This window comes from Paroedura picta, chromosome 9 (assembly GCF_049243985.1).
Source record: "Paroedura picta isolate Pp20150507F chromosome 9, Ppicta_v3.0, whole genome shotgun sequence".
Taxonomy (NCBI): Eukaryota; Metazoa; Chordata; class Lepidosauria; order Squamata; family Gekkonidae; genus Paroedura; species Paroedura picta.
The window spans coordinates 17,768,372-17,793,397 of record NC_135377.1 but is presented as its reverse complement, the minus strand read 5'-3'; the positions used below and the strand labels follow the sequence as shown (position 1 = coordinate 17,793,397).

At 43.6% G+C, this 25,026-nt stretch overlaps 1 protein-coding gene across 4 annotated transcripts in view; it reads left to right on the top strand.

Moving 5' to 3' along the window:
* Positions 1–25,026, top strand: part of OXR1 (oxidation resistance 1) — a 232,331-nt gene that overhangs the window by 123,361 nt on the left and 83,944 nt on the right. The window lies entirely within an intron of this gene.

The following is a 25,026-nucleotide window of genomic DNA, read 5'->3' as shown; positions in this document are numbered from 1 at the left end:
GTTTACCCCCCAGCAAGCTGGGTACTCATTTTACCGACCTCAGAAGGATGGAAGGCTGAGTCAACCTTGAGCCAGCTGCTGGGATCGAACTCCCAGCCTCATGGACAGAGCTTCAGACTGCATGTCATTGCCTTACCACTCTGCACCACAAGAGGCTCTTAAAATAATAGCATAGATAGGTCCTAAGTCTTACAAAGATCACTGAGATGGCACGCATGGTAATAAAGAAGAATAAGCAGATCAGATCCCACCCCAGCATCTAGTCCTTTTTACAAGGGGCAGTTAAGTAGTTGACAGTTCTTCTAATTAACACTATGTTAACCAGAGTAGCAAGATACTTATCAGAAGGGTTTAGCGTCTAACCTTGTTTGCACGCTGTTTACTGCTAGAAGCAATCAGTGCTCAAAACCGAGCAACAGGGACTAATCCAGGCTAATTGTTACCATGATAAATGAACTAATAAATTGCATTAAGGTAGAATGAGAGCACTGTTTTTTTTTTGTTTTTTTTCCTAGTTGCCTCAATTGGATTTTCTACTTCCTGGGTAGCATTCATTTGTGACATGCTAATCTTAAGCCAAATGCTTAAGATTCAGTATTTATCTGATGATTATCACTATATTGAAACAGAGTCATGCTGAGCAAATGAGAGGCACAATCAACACTGACAACATATGGTCATAGGCATGTAAATTTAATATTCTCGGGCATTGTACCCTTCAGCGCTTTTTGCTTCCGTTTCAGTCCAGAAACTGACGTGAAAGCATTTAACCTTTAAGAGATTCCCAAGCAGGGGTCTATGGGATTCTGAGGGTTGGCTGAAGCTCCGGAACCTTTCCCTTCTTGCCTTAAGCCAGCTTGGTGTAGTGGTTAGGAGTGTGGACTTCTAACCTGGTGATCCGGGTTTGATTCCCCACTCCTCCTTCACATGCAGCCAGCTGGGTGACCTTGGGCTCGCCACAGCACTGATTAAACTGTTCTGACCGAGCAGTAATATCAGGACTTTCTCAGCCTCACCTCCCTTCTTCTTCTTCTTCTTCTTCTTCTTCTTCTTCTTCTTCTTCTTCTTCTTCTTCTTGGATTCTGCCATGGGCTAGAGAACTGGCTGCTTCTATTGCTCCTCCCCCCTCCCAAACATGAGTTCTCTTGTGGTTTCTGCACCTAGGAAGAGGGGAACTTGCACCCCTACTCCTAGCTTAAACCACCTCCTGTCACTCTCTCCTCAGTCCTTCTCGAGCCTGCCTGTTAACACAAGTGGCGATGTCACTTCTGGGGGGCATGGCAGGAAGGCGTGGCCAGCTGACATCATTTCCAGGGCTCCTGAAGCCTGAAAAGTCATTTCAAAGGCTCCTCCATGGTGAAAAAGTTTGGAAAAGGCTGCTTTAAGGAAAAGGGAATTTCTGTGCTATGCCCTTATAGCCTTCGGCCTTCCCCTGCCTGTGACCCAACTCTCCCCAGCTCCAGGATGCCTTGAGCACCGTGAGTAGGGTCTCTGTCTACATTCAGGTCACCTGTCCTGCAGTGAGTCCAGCCCCTGCCACCAGCTTAGAGTTGAAAACTCTACCTCTCTAATATACCTTGCATTCTATGAAGAAAAAACTTTTCTTGAAAATGCTTAGAAAGGGAAAATTCAGTAGCTAGGGAAGACGTGGGCCCATTCCGCACACACTGGATAATGCACTTTCAGTGTGCTTTTGCCGCTGGGTTTTTCTGTGCAGAACAGGAAAATCTATTTTGAAAGTGCATTGAAAATGCGTTAACTAATGTGTGCAGAATGGGCCCTGGACGATCTGGGCAGCAATCTTGCATATGTGTTCCATGCATATTTAGTCATCTGTGCACTCCTCTTTGCTGTCTGGCTGCTGGACCATCATTTCTGTTCTGCTTAGCACTGGAATTAATATCTACAGTCAACAGTGAGCTAATTAACGGAATAGTATTCCACTGTCAAATAACATTTGTTGCCTCACCAAAGCGAGCTTTTGTATTCAGCAAGAAAGAACCAGGTTGCTATATATGAAATGTCATGTAAATTTCAAATACATTAGAATTGCTTGGGAAATTCCTGTAGATTTGGGAGCAAAGTTTAGGGACGGTGAATTGCAACAATAGCTTTGGCTATTATTACCTTTTAAAAAAGAAAATGTAATAGCTCAGACTGTATAAATCGTTTAAGTGGCAATTTACCTCTTGCTGTAAATTAAGGCTCTCCAAAATCCTTGAAAGAAAGCAGCAAAACCCCCCCACACACACACACACACTAAATTCCTTCCAGGAAGACAAATAAATCCTTCAAAGGCCATGTTGCCTCTTTGCTTTCCTACGTTTGTGTTGCAGCTTGATTTTTCTTTACAGAGTGTTTTGGTTGCAATGGTTTGTGAACTTAACAGGGGTTTTGTTTTCGATTTGTTATCCCAGGCTCCAACACAAACACCCACATACCTTCAGCACCAATTAACAGAACCTAATAAGGTGACATGCTAAGAAATTCATTACAAATATACACTGGTCTCACAGATAGCTTGTTCCAATTATATTCTTCTGAATGGGGGCTCCCAGAATTTGGAGAGGAGAGGAAATCTGTCTCCAGTCCCCAAGTGCTTCTTTACCTGTTTGGGAGTGATAAGCCGAGTGAAACAGACTTGTGCAACCTGTGGATAAGGGAAGTAGTTGCTTGGCAACCACGGGGAGTGCAGAATTCCAGGCACCTGGCTTTGCCTGTGCGAGTATGTGTGTGTGTGTGTGTGTGTGCATTTTGTGGTATAGATACGTAATTCACATATTGCAAGCACGAATCTGAATTTAGCCGCTTTTGCTCTGTGGTTGTGAAATCTTTGAAGTAGGCTCTGATACCCCTTTACCCACCATAAACAGCTGTTACCATGTTCAGCTACCTATAAGTATATTGGCTCACATGCATATCATGCTATTCTTTTTCTGTTCCTGCCTCTTTCTCTGCTGGAGGCATAGTCCTGCCTAAATATTCGTGAGTGGTAGAGATATAGTAAAGATGTTGATACTACACTTGATCCTCAAAGGCCGAGAATCCTGAGCAGGGTTATACTTTTCCAAGTCTACAGGCTTAGAAAGGTATAAGTCTATAGGAATGCGCTCAGGTTGTCTTCTTTCCCCCTTGCTGTTTACTATAAGAGCGATTGAACTCTAAGAATCAAACACTGGAATTGAGACAGGAGGAAGGAATATAAATAATCTTTGGTATGCTGATGACATTACTCTCCTTTCTGAAACTAAGGGAGGCCTAGAGTAGCTGGTCACAGAAATCAGTAAAGAAAGAAATTTGGCCTTTTCTTAAACATTAAAAAGGCAAAAATAACGACAACTGCAAAAAGCAGGCATGCCACAGTAGCAGTTGATGGTGAAGAGATCGAATGCGTTCAAGAATTCATTTTTCTTGGATCACAAATGGATCAGAGTGGTGATTGCAGTATAGAAATTCAACATCAAATTGCTCTGGGTCGCTCTGCATTGATGAGCTTGGACTGAGCATGGAAAAGCAAGGGCCTCAGCCTGATTGCCAAATGTAGACTAGTTTGCTCTGTCTGTCGCATTTCCAGTAGCCACTCATGGCTGTGAAAGTTGGACGATGAAGAAATTGGACAGGAGGAGAGTTGGTCTGTTTGAACTCTGGTGAGAGCCAGTTTGGTGTAGTGGTTAGGAGTGCGGACTTCTAATCTGGCATGCCGGGTTCGATTCTGCGCTCCCCCACATGCAGCCAGCTGGGTGACCTTGGGCTCGCCATGGCACTGATAAAACTGTTCTGACCAAGCAGTGATATCAGGGCTCTCTCAGCCTCACCCACCCCACAGGGTGTCTGTTGTGGGGAGAGGAATGGGAAGGCGACTGTAAGCCGCTTTGAGCCTCCTTCAGGTAGGGAAAAGTGGCATATAAGAACCAACTCTTCTTCTTCTTCTTCTGGTGCTGGGGAAGGCGTCTGCAGATTCCACAGACAGCAAAAGTCACAAACAAGGAAATACTAGAGCACATAAAGTCTGATATAACGCTGGAAGGCAAAATCCGGCTCATTTACTTTGGCCATATCATGAGATCAAACTCAATGGAGTGAGCAGTTTTGCTAGGACTGGTCAGTCGTAAAAGGAAGCCAGACAGTCAAAGAACATGGCAGTTAGATATGATCAAAATGGCCAGGGCATTATACAGCTAAAAGAAGTGGTGCAAGACTGACAAACATGATGACAGTGGATCCATAGGATCGCCAAAAGTTAGACACTACTGAACGGCTAGAATCATCATCATGTTTTGTTGCATTGTCCTTACAATACAACATATAATTTCAGGGGGAAAATATAGCTATTCTTTACAACATATTGCTGCAAATGAAATACCATTTGCTGTTTCTGGTTTTGCTCTTACTCTGCTGGAATCCCAAGTTCTCTGATGCTGGCACAATACTGATATTGTGAACTCATTGCTGACATGGCTAATTATTATCCTATGATTTCTCTGTAAAGAAAACAAATGACCCAAAATACTGGACCTCAAGGAGCTGAAATCCTAAAGGCTGCACTAGAGTCCAAAGCATCACTGGCCACACCTAGCAATCTCACGAGGGCTTCCTGACTGCCTTCAGGCAACCACAGCTGACCAAGGCTTGCTAACATCATTAGGCCTCTATTGGCAATACTATAGCCTTACTCACACGCAGAACGAGATGAGCGAGGGAACCCAGGAAATGCAGTGTCCTCTCCTGGGACAGGACTGTGGTATGGCTGGTAGGAGCCCTGGAACTATTCCTGGGAACTGTTCTGATGTGGCTTCTCATCCCTTCCTGCAAACATATGTTCCCTTTGTTGTTGTTGTTATTATTATTATTATTATTATTATTATTATTGAATTTATTACCCACCACTCCCTTGCGGCTCGTGGTGGGTTACAACAGTATAAAACCCCATAAAATACATTTAAAAAACCAATTAACATATCAATAGTTAATAACTACCTGGCAAGAGCGGCTAATCAGTTACCCATTCCCCCCCTAGCGAGTGGAGAGGGGATACTGGTGGTACCCATCTCTAATCCCAATCCTCAGGTCCCTTTGCTTAAAGATACACTGGGAAAGAAGCATGGACAGTCCAAGCAGGTCACCCAAACACAGTTTACTTCATGGTGCCTGGTGGTGGAAACTGCCATCAAGTCGCAGATGACCTGTGGTGATCCTGTAGGGCTTTCAAGGCAAGAGATGTTCAGAGGTGGTTTACCATTGCAGACCTCTGTGTAGCAGCCTTAGCCTTCACTGGTGGTCTCCCAATCAAGCACTAACCGGGATTAGCTTCTGAGTTGTGACAAGAACAGAGTAGCCTGGGCCATGCTAGCCAGGGCTCTGTGATGCAGCACTCCCAAGAAAATGTTCCAAGGATCCCACATTTTCCATGAAATGTGTCTGCTTGGGCTGTGGGACATCATGGTGAGTGGGATGGAGAGGTAAAGAAGCTTTTAACACTTTCCTCTTGGACCATTGTTCTACTTAAATACTGTACCCCCAGCTATTTTTGCCTGTTTGGTGTAGTGGTTAGGAGTGCGGACTTCTAATCTGGCATGCCGGGTTCGATTCTGCACTCCCCCACAGCCAGCTGGGTGACCTTGGGCTCGCCACAGCACTGATAAAACTGTTCTGACCGAGCAGTGATATCAGGGCTCTCTCAGCCTCACCCACCTCACAGGGTGTCTGTTGTGGGGAGAGGAATGGGAAGGGGACTGTAAGCCGCTTTGAGCCTCCTTCGGGTAGGGAAAAGCGGCATATAAGAACCAACTCTTCTTCTTCTTCTTCTGTGGGGATGGCTATTATTAAGTAGGGAAATGTAGTCAGATGACAGATATACTTCTTCCACTAGACCAGTTTCTTTGTATTGCTGGATCTGTCTCTTGAATGGGGAAGCATCATTTTTTTAAAAAATCCATCATTCTTCTCTTAGTTGTGTGCTTCTCCCAAATCTTATCATTTTTCTGGGAACAGCCCCTCTTGGTACATTGCGTTCAGATGGTGCGCATCAGTCATTGCCAAACCTTGTTTTCTATTCTTGGCTACCAGTACTGCAACATCCAGCATCCTCCGTCCATTCAGGGCATTGCACAGGAGCTGGCAAAGACTTCAGAAACATCAAACAGTCAGCGCTTATGACAACAACCATTTCGTAAATATAGTTGCTAATTGGCCAAAGATGTTCATGAAAAAAAATGATATAACAGCAGCAGTACACCAGGAGCCCAATCAATCTCATTGGCATGCCAGAGCGATTTAATTTTTTTTTTTTTAAGAAATCTGTTTCATTTGCATAAACGAGAAACCGCATCCGTTCCGGAGTGCTGAGAAAAAAACACAGGCTAGAATAGCTCACGGTCGTGGTTGTTGCTATAAGATGCTGAGGCTGCCATGACAAGATGTTTTGCTTGTAGAAGATGAACGTTTGTGTCTGCTTAGGTAGGTAATTAAAATCTTCTGCAGTCTTCTGACAGTTTATTCCTTTATTTAAAAAAAACCCAAGCAGGGAAATTGATGGTCTGTGTGTTTACTGACACCATTGCCGGTTTCCTTTATAAGGTGTGAATTTTCAAACAGATGCAAGCCCCAGCGCTTTTGCTCAAGGAAGAGGGTGCCTTGGATATGAACTGACTGTGCTGTGGTTGACTAGGCGAAGTATCCGTACGAATATAGAATTGTTGTTTTTCAAAGCACTGAGTTTCTGGGCCCGAAGGGTCTTGAACTTAGGAAAATGATTCTGTTTTTTGGTGGTGTATTTCTAATACGGGTACCAGTCCGCGGGTGGGACCTTGGGATCCCACTGTTTTACTGAGCATCTCCGGACTAAAGAGATCAGTTCCCTGGAGAAAATGGCTGCTTTGGAGGGTGGACTCCATAGCATTACACCCTGCTGAAGTCCCTCCCCATCCCATATCCCACCCCCAAAGTCTCCAGGTTTTCCCAAACCAGAGGTGGCAACCCTCATTTCTAAGTAGGCTCAGCTTCAGGAATCATCATGGTTGGGCATCTCCTGAAGCCATCAGAGATGTGAGGTCTGTCTTCTCCAGTGTGAAATGTGTCTGGTAAGAGAAAAGAAAAGAAGCATAATAAGTCATGCTGTGCTGTTGCTTTTTTCTTCCCAGAGTCCTAGAGGCAGAGCAGGGGGCCCTGGACTGGTCACTTGTTCCCTGATGAACTGAGCACAGGAGTAGAGGAAGCAGTGGCTCCTCTATACTCCTTTTAGTCCCTCTAGATCTGGAAGGAGCCTGTGAGAATTTTGCTTCATTCCCGCTGTAAGGTTGCCATTAAGACCATTTATGCACTGAAGGTTTCATGCCGTGCTGCAGGCTGGAGTTTTAGTCGTGGCAGGTTGCCCCACTTCTTCCTGCACCCACACGGGGGAGCCTTTGGCCTGGTGCGCCTCATCTGCCCCCGATTTGTGCTCCTGCACGGGAGCTGGGGCAGCGAAGTTCCTAGTGCGGAAACGGTCTATGTGAGGAGAAGAAAGCAATCACAAAACCCGCTTTCCTGCATGCAGAGCACTGTCAATGCACTTTAGCTGTTGTTAGCAAATGATTTTTACTCTTTCATGAAGTAAAATCCCATTGCAAAGTGGACTGAAAACGCATTATTCAGCATGTGTGAAAACTCAAAATGAGGGCGGGGACGCCCCAAGGGCTCATGTTCTGATGTCTGAAAATTGTCCAGCAAGAAAGCAACTGGTTGTTTATCCTCTTCAAACCTGATTAGAAAGTACTACATAGCAATTTGCAGAAACTGGACCTTCAGATAATATACAGTATGCCCATAATCCATGGAATGGGAAAATGTATTTCAGGCAAAAATTATGAAAAAAAATTGGATGAGGTACATGTATGTCTGCCATGCTCCCTCCAGCTATTGAAATATTTAGCTGTCTTCCTTGTTTGTAGGGAAAAAAATAGCCTTATGGTTCAGATATTGATCATGCTGAATGACAGTAAAACCCCTGTTTAATAAGATAATAAGTATGATTTTTATATACCGACTAATCAGCATGAATCTGTGAAGGTGGCAACAGGGTGCTGTGATATAGGGATATTCCACTGGAATGGTTTGTGCAAAGAAGGCTCTGAGACAGGCAAGCAGGCCGAAGACGTAAAGGAGGGATGGCAGGAATCAGCCCAAATTAAGGTTTTCAGAACCCCATTGCTTCCAGTGACCAAAAGCCGCAATATGCTTAGAATTGCTTATTTTTCACTGTGTCACATATAAAATTGGTCGTTCCAAATAGTTGTACTAAGACAGGCAAGAGATTTGCAAGGTTGAAAGATCCCTTCTTTATGTAATTTTCTAGCACTGCAGCCAAACAATAAACAAGAGATACTCATGGAACACTCTATTCCATGAATCACCGATAAAGGTGAGACAAAATGAATATAGTGTTTTAAATATGTTCTTTTTGTCTGTTGATTAATATGGGTGCTTTTGGGGGGACTGCAATTAATTTCTTGAAGCAATCTGCCCCCGATGCATATTATCTTCCAGTAGATGCTACATGCTTGTGAATAATGGAAGGAGGGAAAGGAATTAATCATTTTCTTAACATTAATGCTTTGATTACCATTTCATAAACTCATATTATACCAGGGATCTGAGGAGACGTGAATTTTAATTAACGAAACGGGGAGGCACAGGGATGATGTTGCATTTTACGATGTGGCAGCTTTCTGCTCATGATGTTCTTCTGCCCACCTTACTCAGATTGAGAGGGCCCTAGCACAGAGGTGACCCCTTACATAGAGAGTATTGGATAATAGCAAACCTAAACAGAATGACACCCTTCTAATCCCATTGTTTTCAGTGGATGTCGAAGGACCTAACTCTGCTTACAACTGCTGCCCTTTGTACACCCACTTGAATTCAAAACAAATCAGTGTTACCTTTGATTCCTCTGGCTTGCCTCATGTTCTGCTACTTTGCTGTGCTTCATACTCATCAGGGTAAGGGTTTGGCAGTGAATCTAATCCTGAAGAATATGACCTCCCAATCACAGTCCCTGAGGCCAGCTAAACAATTCAAAACAAAGCTGGGGCAGGGAAGGAAGCAGGATGGAGGCTGTGAGCATGGTGGGGGACAGAAAGAGAGAATGATGGGGTGGCGAGGGAGAAAAAGAAAGAGAGATGGAGCAGAAAGAAAGTGACGGGCACGGAGGAGACAGAGTAAGAAAAGGACTGGCAGGAGGGATAACAATTGAGATTAGTATGGGGAGAAGGGAGGGAGCAAAGGTGGGGGGGGGGTTGCAGCTCCCGAAAGTTTCTTGCAGGTCCCCACTTGTCTGTATACTATTAGCCACATGTGACCATGAACTGTAGATAATTAAATCTGTGGTGTGGGGCCATATAGATGCAAAAGAGATTTTTATGCACACTTGGATGGAACTTCCTAGGTATGCAGAAAAATCTGAAATGTATAAAAAATGCCTGGGGGTGTGTGTATTAAATAAACCCCCAAAATTTATTTACCTCATTGTGCTTCCCCCAACGAAAACATGTTTTTAATAACAAAACAAAATAATCTGATAGAGGATCTGCTGAACTGACCAAATTATAAACTAGGTCCAACACATGATTTAACACTCTCTTATCTAATCATGACTATCTCCTTTACTTTTATCATCACAACAAGGAAGCCATCAGATAATTTTGCTTTGTTTTACAGAACTTCTCTGCTGTGTATCTGGCATGGTGCATTGTAGTGATTCCCTGCTATACTGGCTTCTGCTTCAGTTTCATTGCGATATGCAAAACTCTCCCTCTCATGCAAGAAATGTGGCATATCCATCTTATCAGAAAAGCAGAGTGCTCTTAAACACAGTAGAAATGGTTAATTTTCTCGTCATTCTGCAATATAATTAAAGCCTCTGTTATAAATTCTTGAGAGTTTTTGATTGGTAGAATTCAGATTGATGCATACTAGAGCTGCCAACCTTCAGGTCAGTCTGGGATTTTCCTGGAGTTACAGTGGATCTCCAAAGTACAGCAATCAAAGTCCTGAAAAAAAAAACAGTTCCCACCCTAAACTCTCCATGTCCTGTCCTCATATCTCCAGGCATTTGCAAAGCCAGAATTGTCCACCTTAGTGCAGACCACTCCATTTCATCATACTTATTGCCATGTCTCTTTCAGATGGACGGTGACCTCAAAACATAAGTCTAATGGCATCATCAGAAGGGGGAAAGTACCCTGGAGCAAGGAAATAAATCCATCTGGGTTGAATCCCATGCCTTCTTTTTGCTACGTGAGGAAGCTTACCCCAGTAAAGGAAAGTTATCTCACTTGGCAGAAAGGAGTTATAGAATCCATGCTAGTGAGAAGAGCAAACTCATGTACCTATGGACTCCCTCCTCCAGAAATTCTGCATCCAAGAAGCACATTGCCTTGACTGACAGTGATTCTTTTGTGCAGCACGCAGAATGTAATTTTACTTGTACCTTAAAACAGTAGACTTCAGTCATCAGATCTTGATTCAGAAAGTTAATAGAAATTAAAGGTTGATGCTTCAGCTGAACATCATATTGATTTACAGGAAGGAAGGTTCACTGACTTTCAGAATAGTCCAAGGACACACGGACACACACACATGCCACCACCACCACCAACAACAAATCCTTGCATGGTGGTGTTTTGGTTTTATTGTATTATTTCAATATTAAATTACTGGATTGTGCCACTCCAGGAAACACATGGTGAGTGGATTTTCTGAATATAGATGTATTTAGAAATAAAGAGAAACATAGCTACAACTTTCTAGATTTCATTGGCGAGATCGATGCAAACTTCATAAAGAGTTCTGACTCAATCCTGTGGGTGTTACATTTTCCATGAAGCTTTTTTAAGGTAAAAGAGACGTAGTTTAAGCAGAAACGTTTGTCTCACTGCCATTCTGAGTGTCCGAACGCATCCCTTGCAGTCAGAAGGTCCAAGTTTAGTCTGTGCATGTGCATTTGAAAGGTCCAGCTCTAACCAGTGCACCAAACGGGTAATCTGCACCAGGGGCAGTCAACCTGTGCTTCTCCAAATGTTCATGAACTACAATTCCCATGAGCCCCTGCCATCAAATGCTGGCAGGGGCTCATGGGAATTATAGTCCATGGACATCTGGAGGACCACAGGTTGACTACCCCTGCTCCACACTAGATTGTCTGAAGAGGGAAAACAGTCTTGGATTTTAACTTAGACCTAATGAAATGTTACTTCCCTCCATGTCATGCAAAACTTCAGCTGGCTATTTTGACACATTACGCTTATATTACAAGGACAGGATGGCAGCCTGCATGACCCTAGATTGGTCAAGTTTCCATAACTTATTTATTTATTTATTTATTTATTTATTTATTTATTTATTTATTTATTTATTTATTTATTTATTTATTTATTTATTTAATATACTGCCCTCCCTGAAGGCTCAGGGCGGTTTACATGAAACAAGAAAAATGATACAGATAACATCATTTATAGTAAAAACAAGGTGATAAAAACAATAACATTAAAGAACGGTGGAAACTGCAAAGAGCCTCTGCTCAACTCTTACTGAGACCCAGTGGGTTGGGCAGATCTGTAGCAGTTGTAGTGGGAGGGGGGCTGGGGGGCCAATGGGAAGTGATGGTTTAGGTCGACATCAACCAAATGCCTGGCATTTGGAGCTCCCTTTTTTCAGGTCCTGGAACTGTTCAGGTTCTGTCAGGCCCCTGATCAATTTTACTATTGAGAAATCCTGAAACATTCTTCCTGGCTTCGAGTAACCCAGAAGTGGTGTGATCGTGCGGAATATGGTTGGTAAACATAGCTGTGTACACGCCTACCTTGGACTCCTCCCCTTCCCACCTGCTCCAGGCCCATCGTTGGCTATTTTGGTATGAGGGAGGGTTGGGTCAACATGACTATATATGGTCATATTACCTGGTAAATATTTAACACATTTACAAAGTATTTTAAAAATTAATTAACTTCTACCCATTTGGGAAAACCCCCCAAGTCCCTCAAGAAACCCCAGGGTTTCATAAAACCCTGTTTGAGGAAGCCTGTCCTATAGCCTGAAAATCCAGTTGATTTCTAAGCTTCACCTGGAAATTGGCAACCCTCCTCCCTTACTTAACTGCTGTAAAGATTATAACAGGGCTATATATGACACTTGTTGAACATTTATATAAGTGCTAAGTATAAAGTTGGATTAATGGTCTTTGATTGCAGTACATTGATTTTCTCCAGTAGTTCTGGCATATTTTCCCATCTACCTAGTATAGATTAAACGCTCCTTTAGTCATAATGATTTTTTTTAAATCACTGGGGGGGGGGGCTTTACAGGATTTGCTTCCTTATGCATCAGTAATGCCTTAATTGTTCTCTCATGTGTGAAATGTGTTTTCATACATTAACTTGGACACCAATGCAGTAAAATTTGATAGTGGGGATAGGCTGATATTGTCCCAGCTAATGATTTCATTTCTATTGAAGGCCAAACACAGGGAGAAGAGTGAAATTGGTTTCAGAAATTCCTTTGAAGAACCTGAACGAGACTGAATACAGTCTCATGAAGTCACATCATGGCAATAATTTTGAATTAAGAAGTGTAACAGATGGAAAGTATATTAAAATCCAACACGCCCTTTAGACTCTCAGGTTAACTTTGTAGATTTGTTTTCATATGATTCTGCCAAAGTCTCTTGCTTAGATATCCCCTTGTGTGTACGAATAAATGAAATAATATGGAGGTTATAGAACAGCCTGAATTGTAATATAGCAGAATTATTATTAATATTTTTTCAGTTTTTAAACTACCCCTCTCCTATAGGGTTTGCCTTAGTAGTCCTGGGCTTCTGGGCCCTCCCTATCAAAAAAGATGCCCCCAGATCAGGGGTAGTCAAACTGCGGCCCTCCAGATGTCCATGGACTACAATTCCCATGAGCCCCTGCCAGTGAATGCCTGGGAATTGTAGTCCATGAACATCTGGAGGGCTGCAGTTTGACTACCCCTGCCCCAGACCATACTCCAGTTCTAGGAATGCACAGAAGCCATTGAGGATTATTGATGTCCCTATTCTGAAAATTAGTTGCAATTCCAGGAGACCTTCAGGGACAATTCTAACTATTTTTAGGGGCAAAATTTCTTTTCCCCTCTAAACTGTGATTTTCCTTCTACTGTGGTATTTGCTTTGAATATATACACTATGATCTCCATAAAATTCCCAATATGGCAAACAAAGAAAATATTTCAATCCAATAAATAAGCATTCAAACACACAAAAAATCTTACGTAACAGCTTCACTGAGCTAAAAATTAAAACTCAAACAGCGGTGCTGAAGAGCAAAAAGAAGAGCTAAAGCAGCATTTAAAAAATAAACCTCTCCTACCAGACGATATTAAAAGAAGAAATAATAGCACACATGAAAAAGAAACACGAAACACATTAATAGGGTTGGAGATTACCATAAAGGCCAAACTGGGTATTACTTCTTTCTGATGGAGGGAAGGTCTCGCGTATAAGATATTTATAAAATAAATATAAGTTCGAGCCACATTATAGATCCCCGTTTGAATCCGAACTAATTTATGCACAGGATAGTCCTAAGGAGAACGTACTGTTCTACGTCCGTGGACTGCAGTGGGTTTTAAAATAGCGTAACTCTGTTTAAGGCTGCCCTGTTAGGCTCACAAGAAACGGACTTATACTATCCAGCTGTGGGTCCATGTAGGTCGGCGCTGATTGGTGATGGTGCCCCCCAGGATTGTGGGTAGAGGAAGTGGGGTCTGTGTTCCAGGTGCCTCCCTGTGATTACCTGAAGATGCCAATGATAGAAAATGAGACTTTTTGAATGCAAGCAATGTGCTCTGCCACCAAATGTATAGCTTTGCACAACACTCTGCATTTCCAGGAGTACACCCACCCACATGCAATCTTCATTTGTAATCAAGGAGGCCAGGAAATAATGAGATGTAATAACAGGATGCACATTCAGGACACAATCGTACATTTCAGATATGAACTGGCAAGCCCAGCTTATTTAGATTTCTCAGTATCAGAAATGCCGCTTACATAAAAAGCTCTGCAAAACCAAGACAGAATAAATTTAACTTTTTAAAAATGTTCTTTATGCAATCTGGTCGGTGATACGTTCCTTCTAATACGGATAGAACAAGACAAGTTCCACGTTTCAAGCCCTCCCTGCTATAATGTATTTGGCTGAAACCAATTTTAGTGCATATTTTTTAAAGTGCTGTAGAACATCTGCATAACCGAGAACAACTATGGAACTTTGAGTGAAATCCCAGTGAGTTTACTTAGGAGATTTCAGCAGAAAGGCACTCAAGCATAACAAAACATGGTTTATAAACTAAGGTTTCTCTAACCTTTGTGATGCCTGAACGCAGGTTGCCCAACAAAATGATGGATAGGTGGGATCCCAAAATAGAGTTTGCACCTGGCGTGTTAACTGGTTTGTTCTAACTGAGCTTACTGTAATACCTGAATGCAGAAATCTTGATTGGTTCAAAAGCACTGTTTTTCTTAGCCAACAGAGGAAAGCAAAGGCCAAGGCAGATTCTGCACGGGTGAAAAAGGCCGGGAGGGCGCTCTTATGGAAGCAGGACTAGTCCCCACTTCCACATGACGTCAGCACCAGGCTGGCCCCTGCCTGGGCCTGACATGCATTAGGCCGCCGTTGCCTCGTTTTAAGGGAACATGGATATTTTCCACGTTCCTTTAAACACTTCGAGAACAAAGGGGCCCATCCCGCCAGAATAGTGCTGTGGGACCAAATGGGGCATTTTTGTGTGTGCAGAAAGGTGGGATTGTGTTCTGGTGTGGATTTTGTTACTCCAGCAGCATTCAGCTGTCAGTGCTGCTTTCTCAAGATTCAGCCTCCCTCCCCGACTCCCTCAGAGTCTATGAGCCACCAGTCCCACTGTTGTAAACAAAAGGTATGGGTATGATCATGGACACATTCCCCCAGAGTTTGGAGTGGACCAACCCAGGCAAAAAGCCATAGGACTGGGTCTACTCCAGGGTAAAAGCCATAGGATTGGATCCAGCAAGCCATCTTCAGAGTGGGTTGATGCTGCAATTAGTGGATGGGAGATAAGGGCAATATTGCCCCATCCCCACTGTGACCTTCCAACTGTGTGGTGATTCATTCACATGGCTCTCATGACCCCAGGAATCAACTTTCTCAGGGTGACATGGGACCCTTCCATGGGGAGGGTCCATTGTATTGTGGGAAAGATCCTTGTATTCATATATGGAACATATCATATATGGATGTTGTTTGCTCTGTGCAGAGAAATTTTGCTTATCATGAATAAAGGTAAAGGTAAAGGTAAAGGTAAAGGTAAAGGTAAAGGTAAAGGTAAAGGTAAAGGTAAAGGTAAAGGTAAAGGTAAAGGTAAAGGTATCCCCTGTGCAAGCACTTGGTCATGTCTGACCCTTGGGGTGACGCCCTCTAGTGTTTTCATGGCAGACTCAATACAGGGTGGTTTGCCAGTGCCTTCCCCAGTCATTACCGTTTACCCCCCAGCAAGCTGGGTACTCATTTTACTGACCTCGGAAGAATGGAAGGCTGAGTCAGCCTTGAGCCAGCTGCTGGAATTGAACTCCCAGCCTCATGGGCAGAGCTTTCAGACTACATGTCTGCTGCCTTACCACTCTGCACCACAAGATAAATAATAAATTCTAACACTATTTCTCTGCCAGCATGAAGCAGAGAGAAGAATTCAATTCATTGGTTGGAGAGTTCTTGGCAGTTTCCATCTGAATCAGTCTAAATTGTGTTTGGTTTCAATCAGATTAGGAGCTAATGGATAATCCTCTGCTACATTGTAGACATTGCAAAGGTGATTATAAGGCTCTAACTTGAGGTAAGGAATGAAATGTTAAAGGCTTAGCTATAGAATAACTGGCTTGTGGAATTTCCTTACATATTCTCAAAAATGTGCATAAAAGATTCAAGGCACCACTTTTTAGGCACTTTTTCGGACCCCAAATTCCCATCATGCAAGTACTACCTTTCCTATTGCAACATCTTGAGGATAAAGGCAGTGTGATTCTTGTGTTGCACCTATTTCCCCTTTCTCCAGAGATACCTGAAGCCACACTTAGCTAAATAAACTCAACCTATTATTTAGTTTAGAAGATTAGGTCCTCCTTTTCACCATCCTTCAAGGGGGAGGCACCTCTAGCAACTGTTGGACTTGGAATCCAGAAGTCCGTTTTGTCTTTATTAATCAGAACATTTCTTATGAGGCATCAACTGTCTAATTAATGGAGGTTTGTTGGCTTTGTATAGATTTGCTTTCCATTCTCAGTTCGTGTGCCAGAGACTGACCTTATCATTTTTTAATGAAGAGCTCTTTTATGAACTGCAAATTAAATTAGAAGGTTCTTTGTACTGAGCTTGTTTACACAACTCATTTAGGAACAGAATAACTTCCTGGTGAGATTTTCTTGGGGAGAGGGGGGGGGGAGGGTTGCCCTGCCACTTTCCATTCTTGAAAGCACTTAAGTATTTGAATCATGATACTGAACATTTCTACTTTTTGTTTTTAGTTTGCCTTTACCCCTTAGGCTGATAAAAATCCCATGGAAGTTCATCAGCTGTCTTCAGGACAGCAGCAGCTGTGTTTTGCTTTGAAACCTTTAAAGGTAAAGGTAAAGGTATCCCCTGTGCAAGCACCGAGTCATGTCTGACCCTTGGGGTGACGCCCTCCAGCGTTTTCATGGCAGACTCAATAAGGGGTGGTTTGCCAGTGCCTTCCCCAGTCATTACCGTTTACCCCCCAGCAAGCTGGGTACTCATTTTACCGACCTCGGAAAGATGGAAGGCTGAGTCAACCTTGAGCCGGCTGCTGGGATCGAACCTCCAGCCTCATGGGCAGAGTTTCAGACTGCATGTCTGCTGCCTTATCACTCTGCGCCACAAGAGGCTCTTTGAAACCTTTGCAACCCAGCAAACACCCTCGGAACAGGGTAAATAAATAGTAAATAAAATAGTAAATAAAAGGCAATTGACGTCTCAGCTGCTTTGACTTACACTAATGCATGCATGAAGCCAACATATGCTGGATTAGTCAATGGTCCATCAAGGTCTGTATCATTTACTCAGAAGGGCAGTGTCTCTCTGGGGTTTCAGGTGGTCACATCACCTACTGGAGTTGCTGGGGATTGAACCTGGGACCTCCTCCATACCAATCCGATGCTCTACTCCGTGAGCCTTGGGCCCTCTTCTTCACAGATGCCATCCCTAAATGGGGATAAGACCCGTATCGCTTTGGGACAGGAGCAGCTGCAGGATGCCTTGAACTACTGGAGGGAAGAAGTAACCCTTCTAAACACAGAGACACGCTGATGTCTTAGGAAACAGCTCTGCGACAGGGCCAAACTGAAAAGAGGGCATGGAAGCCAGGAGCAAGAAGTGACATTTTTGGCAGCCGTGAAGCTGAACTTGGCTGCAGTTTCTTATTGGCAGTTTCTAGTATCCCTTTTCTATTTAAAGGTGTAGCAGGCCATACATTATAAAAGTATGAAAGAAAAAGGTCTCCAAGGGGCGAGAGACAGACAAGCTGGTATACGCACAAGCTGATTTCAGTCTACTAATTCACTTAAAACTTTACAATGTGATCTTGGTGTCTCCTCTGCTACTTATGTTAGATCTGCCACCCTACTGGAGAAGACAGATTTGACTTTTACAAAGATGTTTGAAACTGAAACACCGAAGTCTTCTTTTGCTATGTGCATGTAGCTATAGAATCATAGAGTTGGAAGGGGCCATACAGGCCATCTAGTCCAACCCCCTGCTCAACGCAGGATCAGCCCTAAGCATCCTAAAGCATCCAAGAAAAGTGTGTATCCAACCTTTGCTTGAAGACTTCCAGTGAGGGGGAGCTCACCACCTCCTTAGGCAGCCTATTCCACTGCTGAACTACTCTGACTGTGAAGAATTTTCCCCTGATATCTAGCCTATATTGTTGTACTTGTAGTTTAAACCCATTACTGCACGCCCTTTCCTCTGCAGCCAATGGGAACAGCATCCTGCCCTCCTCCAAGTGACAATCTTTCAAATACTTAAAGAGGGCTATCATGTCCCCTCTCAACCTCCTTTTCTCCAGGCTGAACTTTCCCAAGTCCCTCAACCTATCTTCATAGGGCTTGGTCCCTTGGCCCCAGATCATCCTCGTCACTCTCCTCTGTACCCTTTCAATTTTATCTACATCCTTCTATGAATTACTGAATGAGTAATTGCCAAAGTGGAGTGAGTTGTAACAAAATTACTAATAGAGTGCCGAGGGTGTGAGGGAAAGGAGAGACTGGGAAACTGATGAAATTAGGATCAGCTCTAGTGTCCCAAAGGTATGCGTCTCTTTTGAGTGGGGAGAGAAAATCATTAGTGAGTCAACTGTTGCAATCTCACAGAAGATAATCTAGGTGTCCAGGTATGCCCTGGAGATTGGCACCTGGCTGGTATCCATTGTGCCTGCTTGGGAGGTTGTGCATTGTAGCTTTTGAAATGCTGCTGACATGATTCATGTCCATTCCAGCCAGGCTGTGTGCTGCAAATTAATAGCTAATACGGGGTGAGAGAGAGGTGTTTCTGTATATGCCGTCTGTAAACTAACCTTCAGTGTCAGGGGAGGGGGACAATCTTCCAAAAAGGAATTGTGAGTTTGTTTCTGACCTGCGGAACATAAATGTTTTAAATAAATAAAGATCAGAAGATGCTCCTCATCTCCCTGGTTGTTTTACCTACGGTGAGTGTATTTTATCTGAGATGGTTGTGGGACATGCGAGTTTCTTATGTTGCGTAATCAATTTATTGTGTGTTGCTTGTAAAGAGGATAGTTGTAACTAAAAATCTGTACCATTGGAGTCTGCTTTGCATCTAACACACAATACAGGGTTGAACAGGATGGCCTGAGGAATTCTCCTACTTCAAAATCCTTTCGGTAACATTTTTTTTTCAATCCAGGGAGGTAATATTTGGCCTGATGAAGAGTTCTCAGAATTCAAAAGCTTACACTTTTTTCTGTGTCATGTGGTTGGTCCAAATGAAAGATACTACGTAGATTGTGATGTAGATTAGTTTCTTAAGCATCTCTTTTAAAAGGAAGATTAGTTTATTAATAACTTGAAAGGAAGATGACCCATCCCAGTGTTATTCCCTCAAAAGAATTTTGCTATTTTATTATTGTTCATAATGTAAATTTAAGATACATCCTCCCTTGCTCTTTTTTGATGGCATATCTGGGGGGAAAGTGGTCTAGCATCTGAGTGAATAAAGTATCATGATGCTGCCCTCTGCTGCCTCCTACTGGTATTACTATAATTTTATTTATTGCTTTACGAAATGCACAAATATTTCTTAGGATGCTCTCTTCTAATAGTTATGCTTCACTTCTTTCCTTACGCCTGTTTGTTTATTGATGAGTGATTATAGAAGGGTTTCTTCCACAGCTGGACAAGTGTTTTTCATTTATACTTACATTGGCAGAAAGCCAGTTTGGTGTAGTGGTTAGGAGTGTGGACTTCTAATTTAGCGTGCCGGGTTCGATTCTGCGCTCCCCCACATGCAGCCAGCTGGGTGACCTTGGGCTCGCCACAGCACTGAGAAAGCTGTTCTGACCGAGCAGTAATATCAGGGCTCTCTCAGCCTCACCCACCTCACAGGGTGTCTGTTGTGGGGAGAGGAAAGGGAAGGCGACTGTAAGCTGCTTTGAGCCTCCTTTGGGTAGAGAAAAGTGGCATATAAGAACCAACTCTTCTTCTTCTTCTTCTTCTTCTTCTTCTTCTTCTTCTTCTATCTGCATACATATACACCCAGTGTGGCGTGCTGAAAAGGGTGTCACACTAAGATTTATTCATTTTACTTAAAACATTTTAAAGCTGCTTTTTCACTCAGCTTAGGTCATCCACGGTGGCAAACAATGATAACATTAGAACAAAATGTAAAACAAATATAAATATATATTTAAAAATTTAAAACAATCGAAACAGAACACATAAACAGACAAAGATATGAAGGAGTGGATGAAGGCAGACGCAGCAGGACATATATGCAATTTACCCACTTTGAGACAACCCCAGGGCTGGGGTAAACCTTGTCTGGCCAGATAGGCTTTGTTTTACAGCCAAGAATGAACCTGTGGCATTTCCTTGATATGTTACGGTTTCTCTGCTGACTGAGCTGGTTCTGGCAGGCGTTGGAGCTCAGAACCTGAGGCCTGGATATGGTAAGGGCATTTTACACATGGGAAAAGGAAGCCTGAAAGGGAGTCATCCCCTCTCCCTCTCCCTCTCCCTCTCCCTCTCCCTCTCCCTCTCCCTCTCCCTCTCCCTCTCCCTCTCCCTCTCCCTCTCCCTCTCCCTCTCCCTCTCCCTCTCCCTCTCCCTCTCCCTCTCCCTCTGTGTGTCTGTGTGTGAGAGAGAGAGAGACCAGGGGGGGAGTGTGACCATACCAAAGAACATCCTTTTTAGTCAGACGCCCCTCTCAATCTCCCAGAAGTGAGGGGAAATCGGGTGCTCCGTATCTGTAAGTCTCAAGGAGGTTAGGAATCTTTCCTTACTTTGCACCTTTATCCTGTAACCCGTATTTACTGTAGGCTTGCGCTTGTAGTAGTAAAATTTATAGGTAATGTGTTTCCAAGTTTCCTAGCCTCATGCCTTGTTTTTGGCTTACACCTTGTTTTGGCCGCTCCTCCTGGCTGCCAGAAGAGGGAGGAGCAGGGAACTGGAGGTGGTGGCGGCTACTGAAAGGAAAGGCTCTGAACCCTGGTTGAGAAAGCCTGCAGTAGACCGTGCTCTCTTGTTTAGGAGCCTGAAGGCAGAAGTGGGCGTCAGGAGTTGTGTGCTGGACTGGTTCAAATTATGCCTCATGGACCAGGCCCACGTAATTGTGATTGGAGACCAGCTGTCATCAGTCGGGGGCCTGTCTTGTAGGGTTCCACAAGGTGTACTCCTATCCCTCATGCTCTCAAATCTCTATGTAAAGATTTAGCCCAAATTATTTGTAGTTGATGCAGTTGCAAAAAAGGCTTTCTTTCAACTCAGCCTAGCTCAGAATATGTTGGCTAATTATTAATTTACTGTAGTTTGTCAGTGGAACAGGAGGTGGCGAGCTCCCCCTCCCTGGTGGTCTTTAAGCAGCAGCTGGGCAGATACGTATCCTGGATGCTTTAGGCTGATCCTTCATTGTGCAGGGGGTTGGACTAGATGGCCTGCTTGGCCCCTTCCATCTCTGTGATTCTATGAGGTCATAAGGAAGGTTCCCCCTCTCCTGACTTCCTACAAACGCTATAAAACTGAACACTTGAAGAGGGCTACACTGGCAGTAGAATTACACTGTGCAAAATTATTCACAGAGTGACTTGGATGCATTATTAGGGTCTGTGTGCTGTGCATAGTTGGCTGTAGGTAGAATCCCTTTGTTCGTCCTTATGGTTTTTTTTTCAGATTCCTTCTTTGTTCTACAAACTCTAATTCCTATTACATGGTTTACTGAATGTCCCGTTCTGTTGACTGTATGGATTCTCTCTGTGCAATCCAGCTTGAATCCCAGGGAGAAAGGTAGACTACGAGCAAATACAATTTCTCCATTTCACAGAGCTATTGTGAAATATCTCACCCTGAGCTGTGTCAAGGAGGGGCAGGATTAAAAGGCAAAGAAATCCTGTAGGGCCAGGGTAGCCAAACTGTGGCTCTCCAGATGCCCATGGCCTACAATTCCCATGAGCCCCTGCCAATTGACCAGGCTGGCAGAGGCACATGGGAATTGTAGTCCATGGACACCTGGAGAGCCACAGTTTGGCCACCACTGTGGGTGTAGCAGTGGGGTGGGTCTTTCATCCCAGCATCTGAAGCATTTTATATCTTGGGCGCTTGTGGAAGAATTCTCTACCGCTGCTTCATTGCCAAGATATGTTCAATTTGACTCCTCTATTCTCACCACATGCGGGCGTTAGTAATGAAGTAGTTGTCTATGGAAGCCTCTCGAGTGCCAACAGCTGGCATCCTTAGATGTCAATTTAAAACCACTGTGTGTGTGAGAGAGGGAGCATCTTTCCTCTCTGCTCTTTTTTTCCTCAGAACCTCCATGCCCTTCCCTCTCTTACTGAGGATCCAGCCGTATCAGAGTCCCTGCCTTCCTGCCAGTGATGCTTGTTCCCGTAAGTTCTGGCAGTCCTTGTTCCTGCTGCACAGGGCCATCACTCAGTCAGCAGGGGGTCCCTGCCGTTCTTGCAAGATTAGTGCCCTGCAGAGTTCCCAGCAGCTGCGTCTCACAGCTGCTTTTATTTCTGTGGCAAGCATCCAAGAATCGTAACCTGAAGAGTCCCATGCAGGAGCCTATCCAGGTACCAGATGTGGCAAAAACAGATCTGTCCTTTCTCAGTTTAATTCACAGCACAGCACAATGACTTCTCAGGCAAGGCGGTCGAACAGGTTGTGGCAAAGGAGTTGCAGGCATCTCTGGATGTTTCATCTGCCCTTGATCTGTTTCGGTCCAGCTTCAGACTCATATTCTGGTCTGAAGCTGCAAAACTGGCCTTGCTTGGTGATGACCAGCTATATCGAACAAGAGCAGTCCATGGCTGCTGATTCTGTTAGATCCATCAGCATCATTTGCTATTGTAGGCCATGATAAATAAATATCAAGGCTAGTATTTAGATGGGAGACCTCCAAGGACTTGGATGCAATTCCTCCAAGGAACACTAGGGGTCATGATGCAGAGGCAGGAAATTGGATATAAAGCTGGCTTTCTTTGCCATAACGGTAACAATCCATTCAATGTCCTGGCACTAGCCACAGGTTTAATGTAAAGGTTAAACAGCACTGGGGATGGAATGAAACCTTGGGGCACCCCACAGAGCCAGTCCCAACTAGCTGATACTACCTCTCCTATGGAAATGCTCTATTTCATGAAACTGATGGGCAGTAGATTGAAGAAGGACAAAAGGAAATACTTCTTTACACAGGAAGTTATTAAAATGTGGAATTCACTGCCAGAGGATGTAGTGATGACCATGGGAATAAACAACTTAAAAAGGCGATTAAGGGGGCTTCATGGAGGGTAGCTCTATCAAGCTAGCCATGGTGATTGTGGGGAACCTCCACATTCACAGGCACTAAACCTATCAATTCCAGATCCAGGAGGCAACATTTAGGGAAGGTGTCAGTCTCTGTGTCCTCCAGAGCAACTGGTTGACCACTAAGTGAGACAGGATGCTAACTTGATGAACTATTAGTCTGATCTACCAGGGCTCTTCTGTTTGTTTCTTGCATTAAAAAAATAATGGAAATCTATCCTTTTTATTAAAAATATTAATTGTAGCTGATTCATGCTATGGCCTGATATTTATTTTATTCCTCCTAGGATCTGAGGATTGTCTGACAGGCAGATAAGGGACATTCAACGCTAATTTGCCATTCTCTACACCTCCAAAGCCTGAAGGTTCTGGGCCAGTGTTTTGTGGATGTGGTCAAATGGTTGAGGCAGAAAAAAAAATGTGAACCTTAATCTAGAGTGGTTGGCTAGGGCTGGTTTAACAGACCTATATGGAGCTAAGAGCTTGTGGGCGCCCTTCGATCTGGTCTTGTTGATGGACAAACAGGTCTGTGCTGTTGTTAGGAACACCATCTTTTAATTGCATCTTGCTTGTAAAGCTTGTTTAGTTAAGACTCTACAGACCTAGCCGCACTGATCCATGCTATTATAACCTTCAGGCTACTTCTGTAACACATGGTCCATTGGACTGCCTTTGAAGACATCTCAGAAGTTCCAGTTGAGCTGGGCTCAGCTGTTTGTGAACCATCAGTACCCTGCTTACCTCTTTGCTTCTGGGCCCAGTTGATAGTGCTTGTAAAGCTCTTCAAGTAGGCAATTTTGGTATTTATTAAAGCCACATCTCCAGCTATACTGCCACATGCTTGATATGATTCCCTGCCAGCATTCTGCTTTAGCTGGAATGGAGATTTGATGGAGAATTCTTCTGTTCACCTTTAATTCTAAACCCATCCCTCCCATGCTTTTCCACCCAGAATGTTCCAAATGTCTCTTTATATTCACGAAGGTTCTTGCCTCAGACTAATTAAATGTGGAACAAGTGGCTTACTTCAGTAGGTAAGCCTGGCGTCCCCCACTTGAAGGACCCTTCATTATTCAGAACTTGAAAAGGGGTCGGCCTTTCCGAAGTGACCCAGTGTTCTCATCAACTCCCTTGATGGAGTTGTCCAAGTAAGCTTCCTTATCTTTTAAGGATCCATAATAACAATGGCAAAATAGATCTCATCTGAAGCCTGCTGTATTCCAAGAGAATGCCCAAAAGCTCATTGGTCTGGCCATAAGGAATTTTGGCCCATCTGTTGAAGAGCAGGCTTCTAAGTGATTGCAGAGTACGTCGAGGTCATTCTGTTTCAAACCACATAAAAGCATCGGAATTCTTCAGCGTGGCAAATATCTTGCTCTTTTGTAGCTGCAATGTAAATAACGGCAACGGCAACAAATACGGTGCATATTGGAATGGCTCCAACGTGTTTTCTCAGAGGAAGGTCAGGCATGTATTTCACACTTTATAACTGAGACGCTGTCTCCGCTGTAAATCAACCTGAGCCAAAAGGGAAAAGAAAAATAAATATGTTCTTTGAAGAACAAGGAAGAGCGGAGATGAGTTACTGAGGATTCGAGGATGCATAGAAATGCCTTTTGTAAATAAGTAGTCCTTGGAATTATGAAGGTCACCACATAAAAGGCTGCCAGCGAAGGTTGAAGTCTTAAATAAGTACACGCCCAGCCACAATATTCTAAGCGGGATATAAACAAAGTCAAAGGCACTGGAACCTAGATGTCCAGGATTAAAGCAGGAAATAAAACCTTAAACAAAGTGAGACTGGAAGGGGAAGAGGGAAACGAAGGTGCAGCAGAATAAAAATAGGATCTGCAGCTCATTCCTCCCAGTCAAGCAGGATGGAGTGAGTAGCATCGCCGACCAGGAGACGGCCACTGGATAAA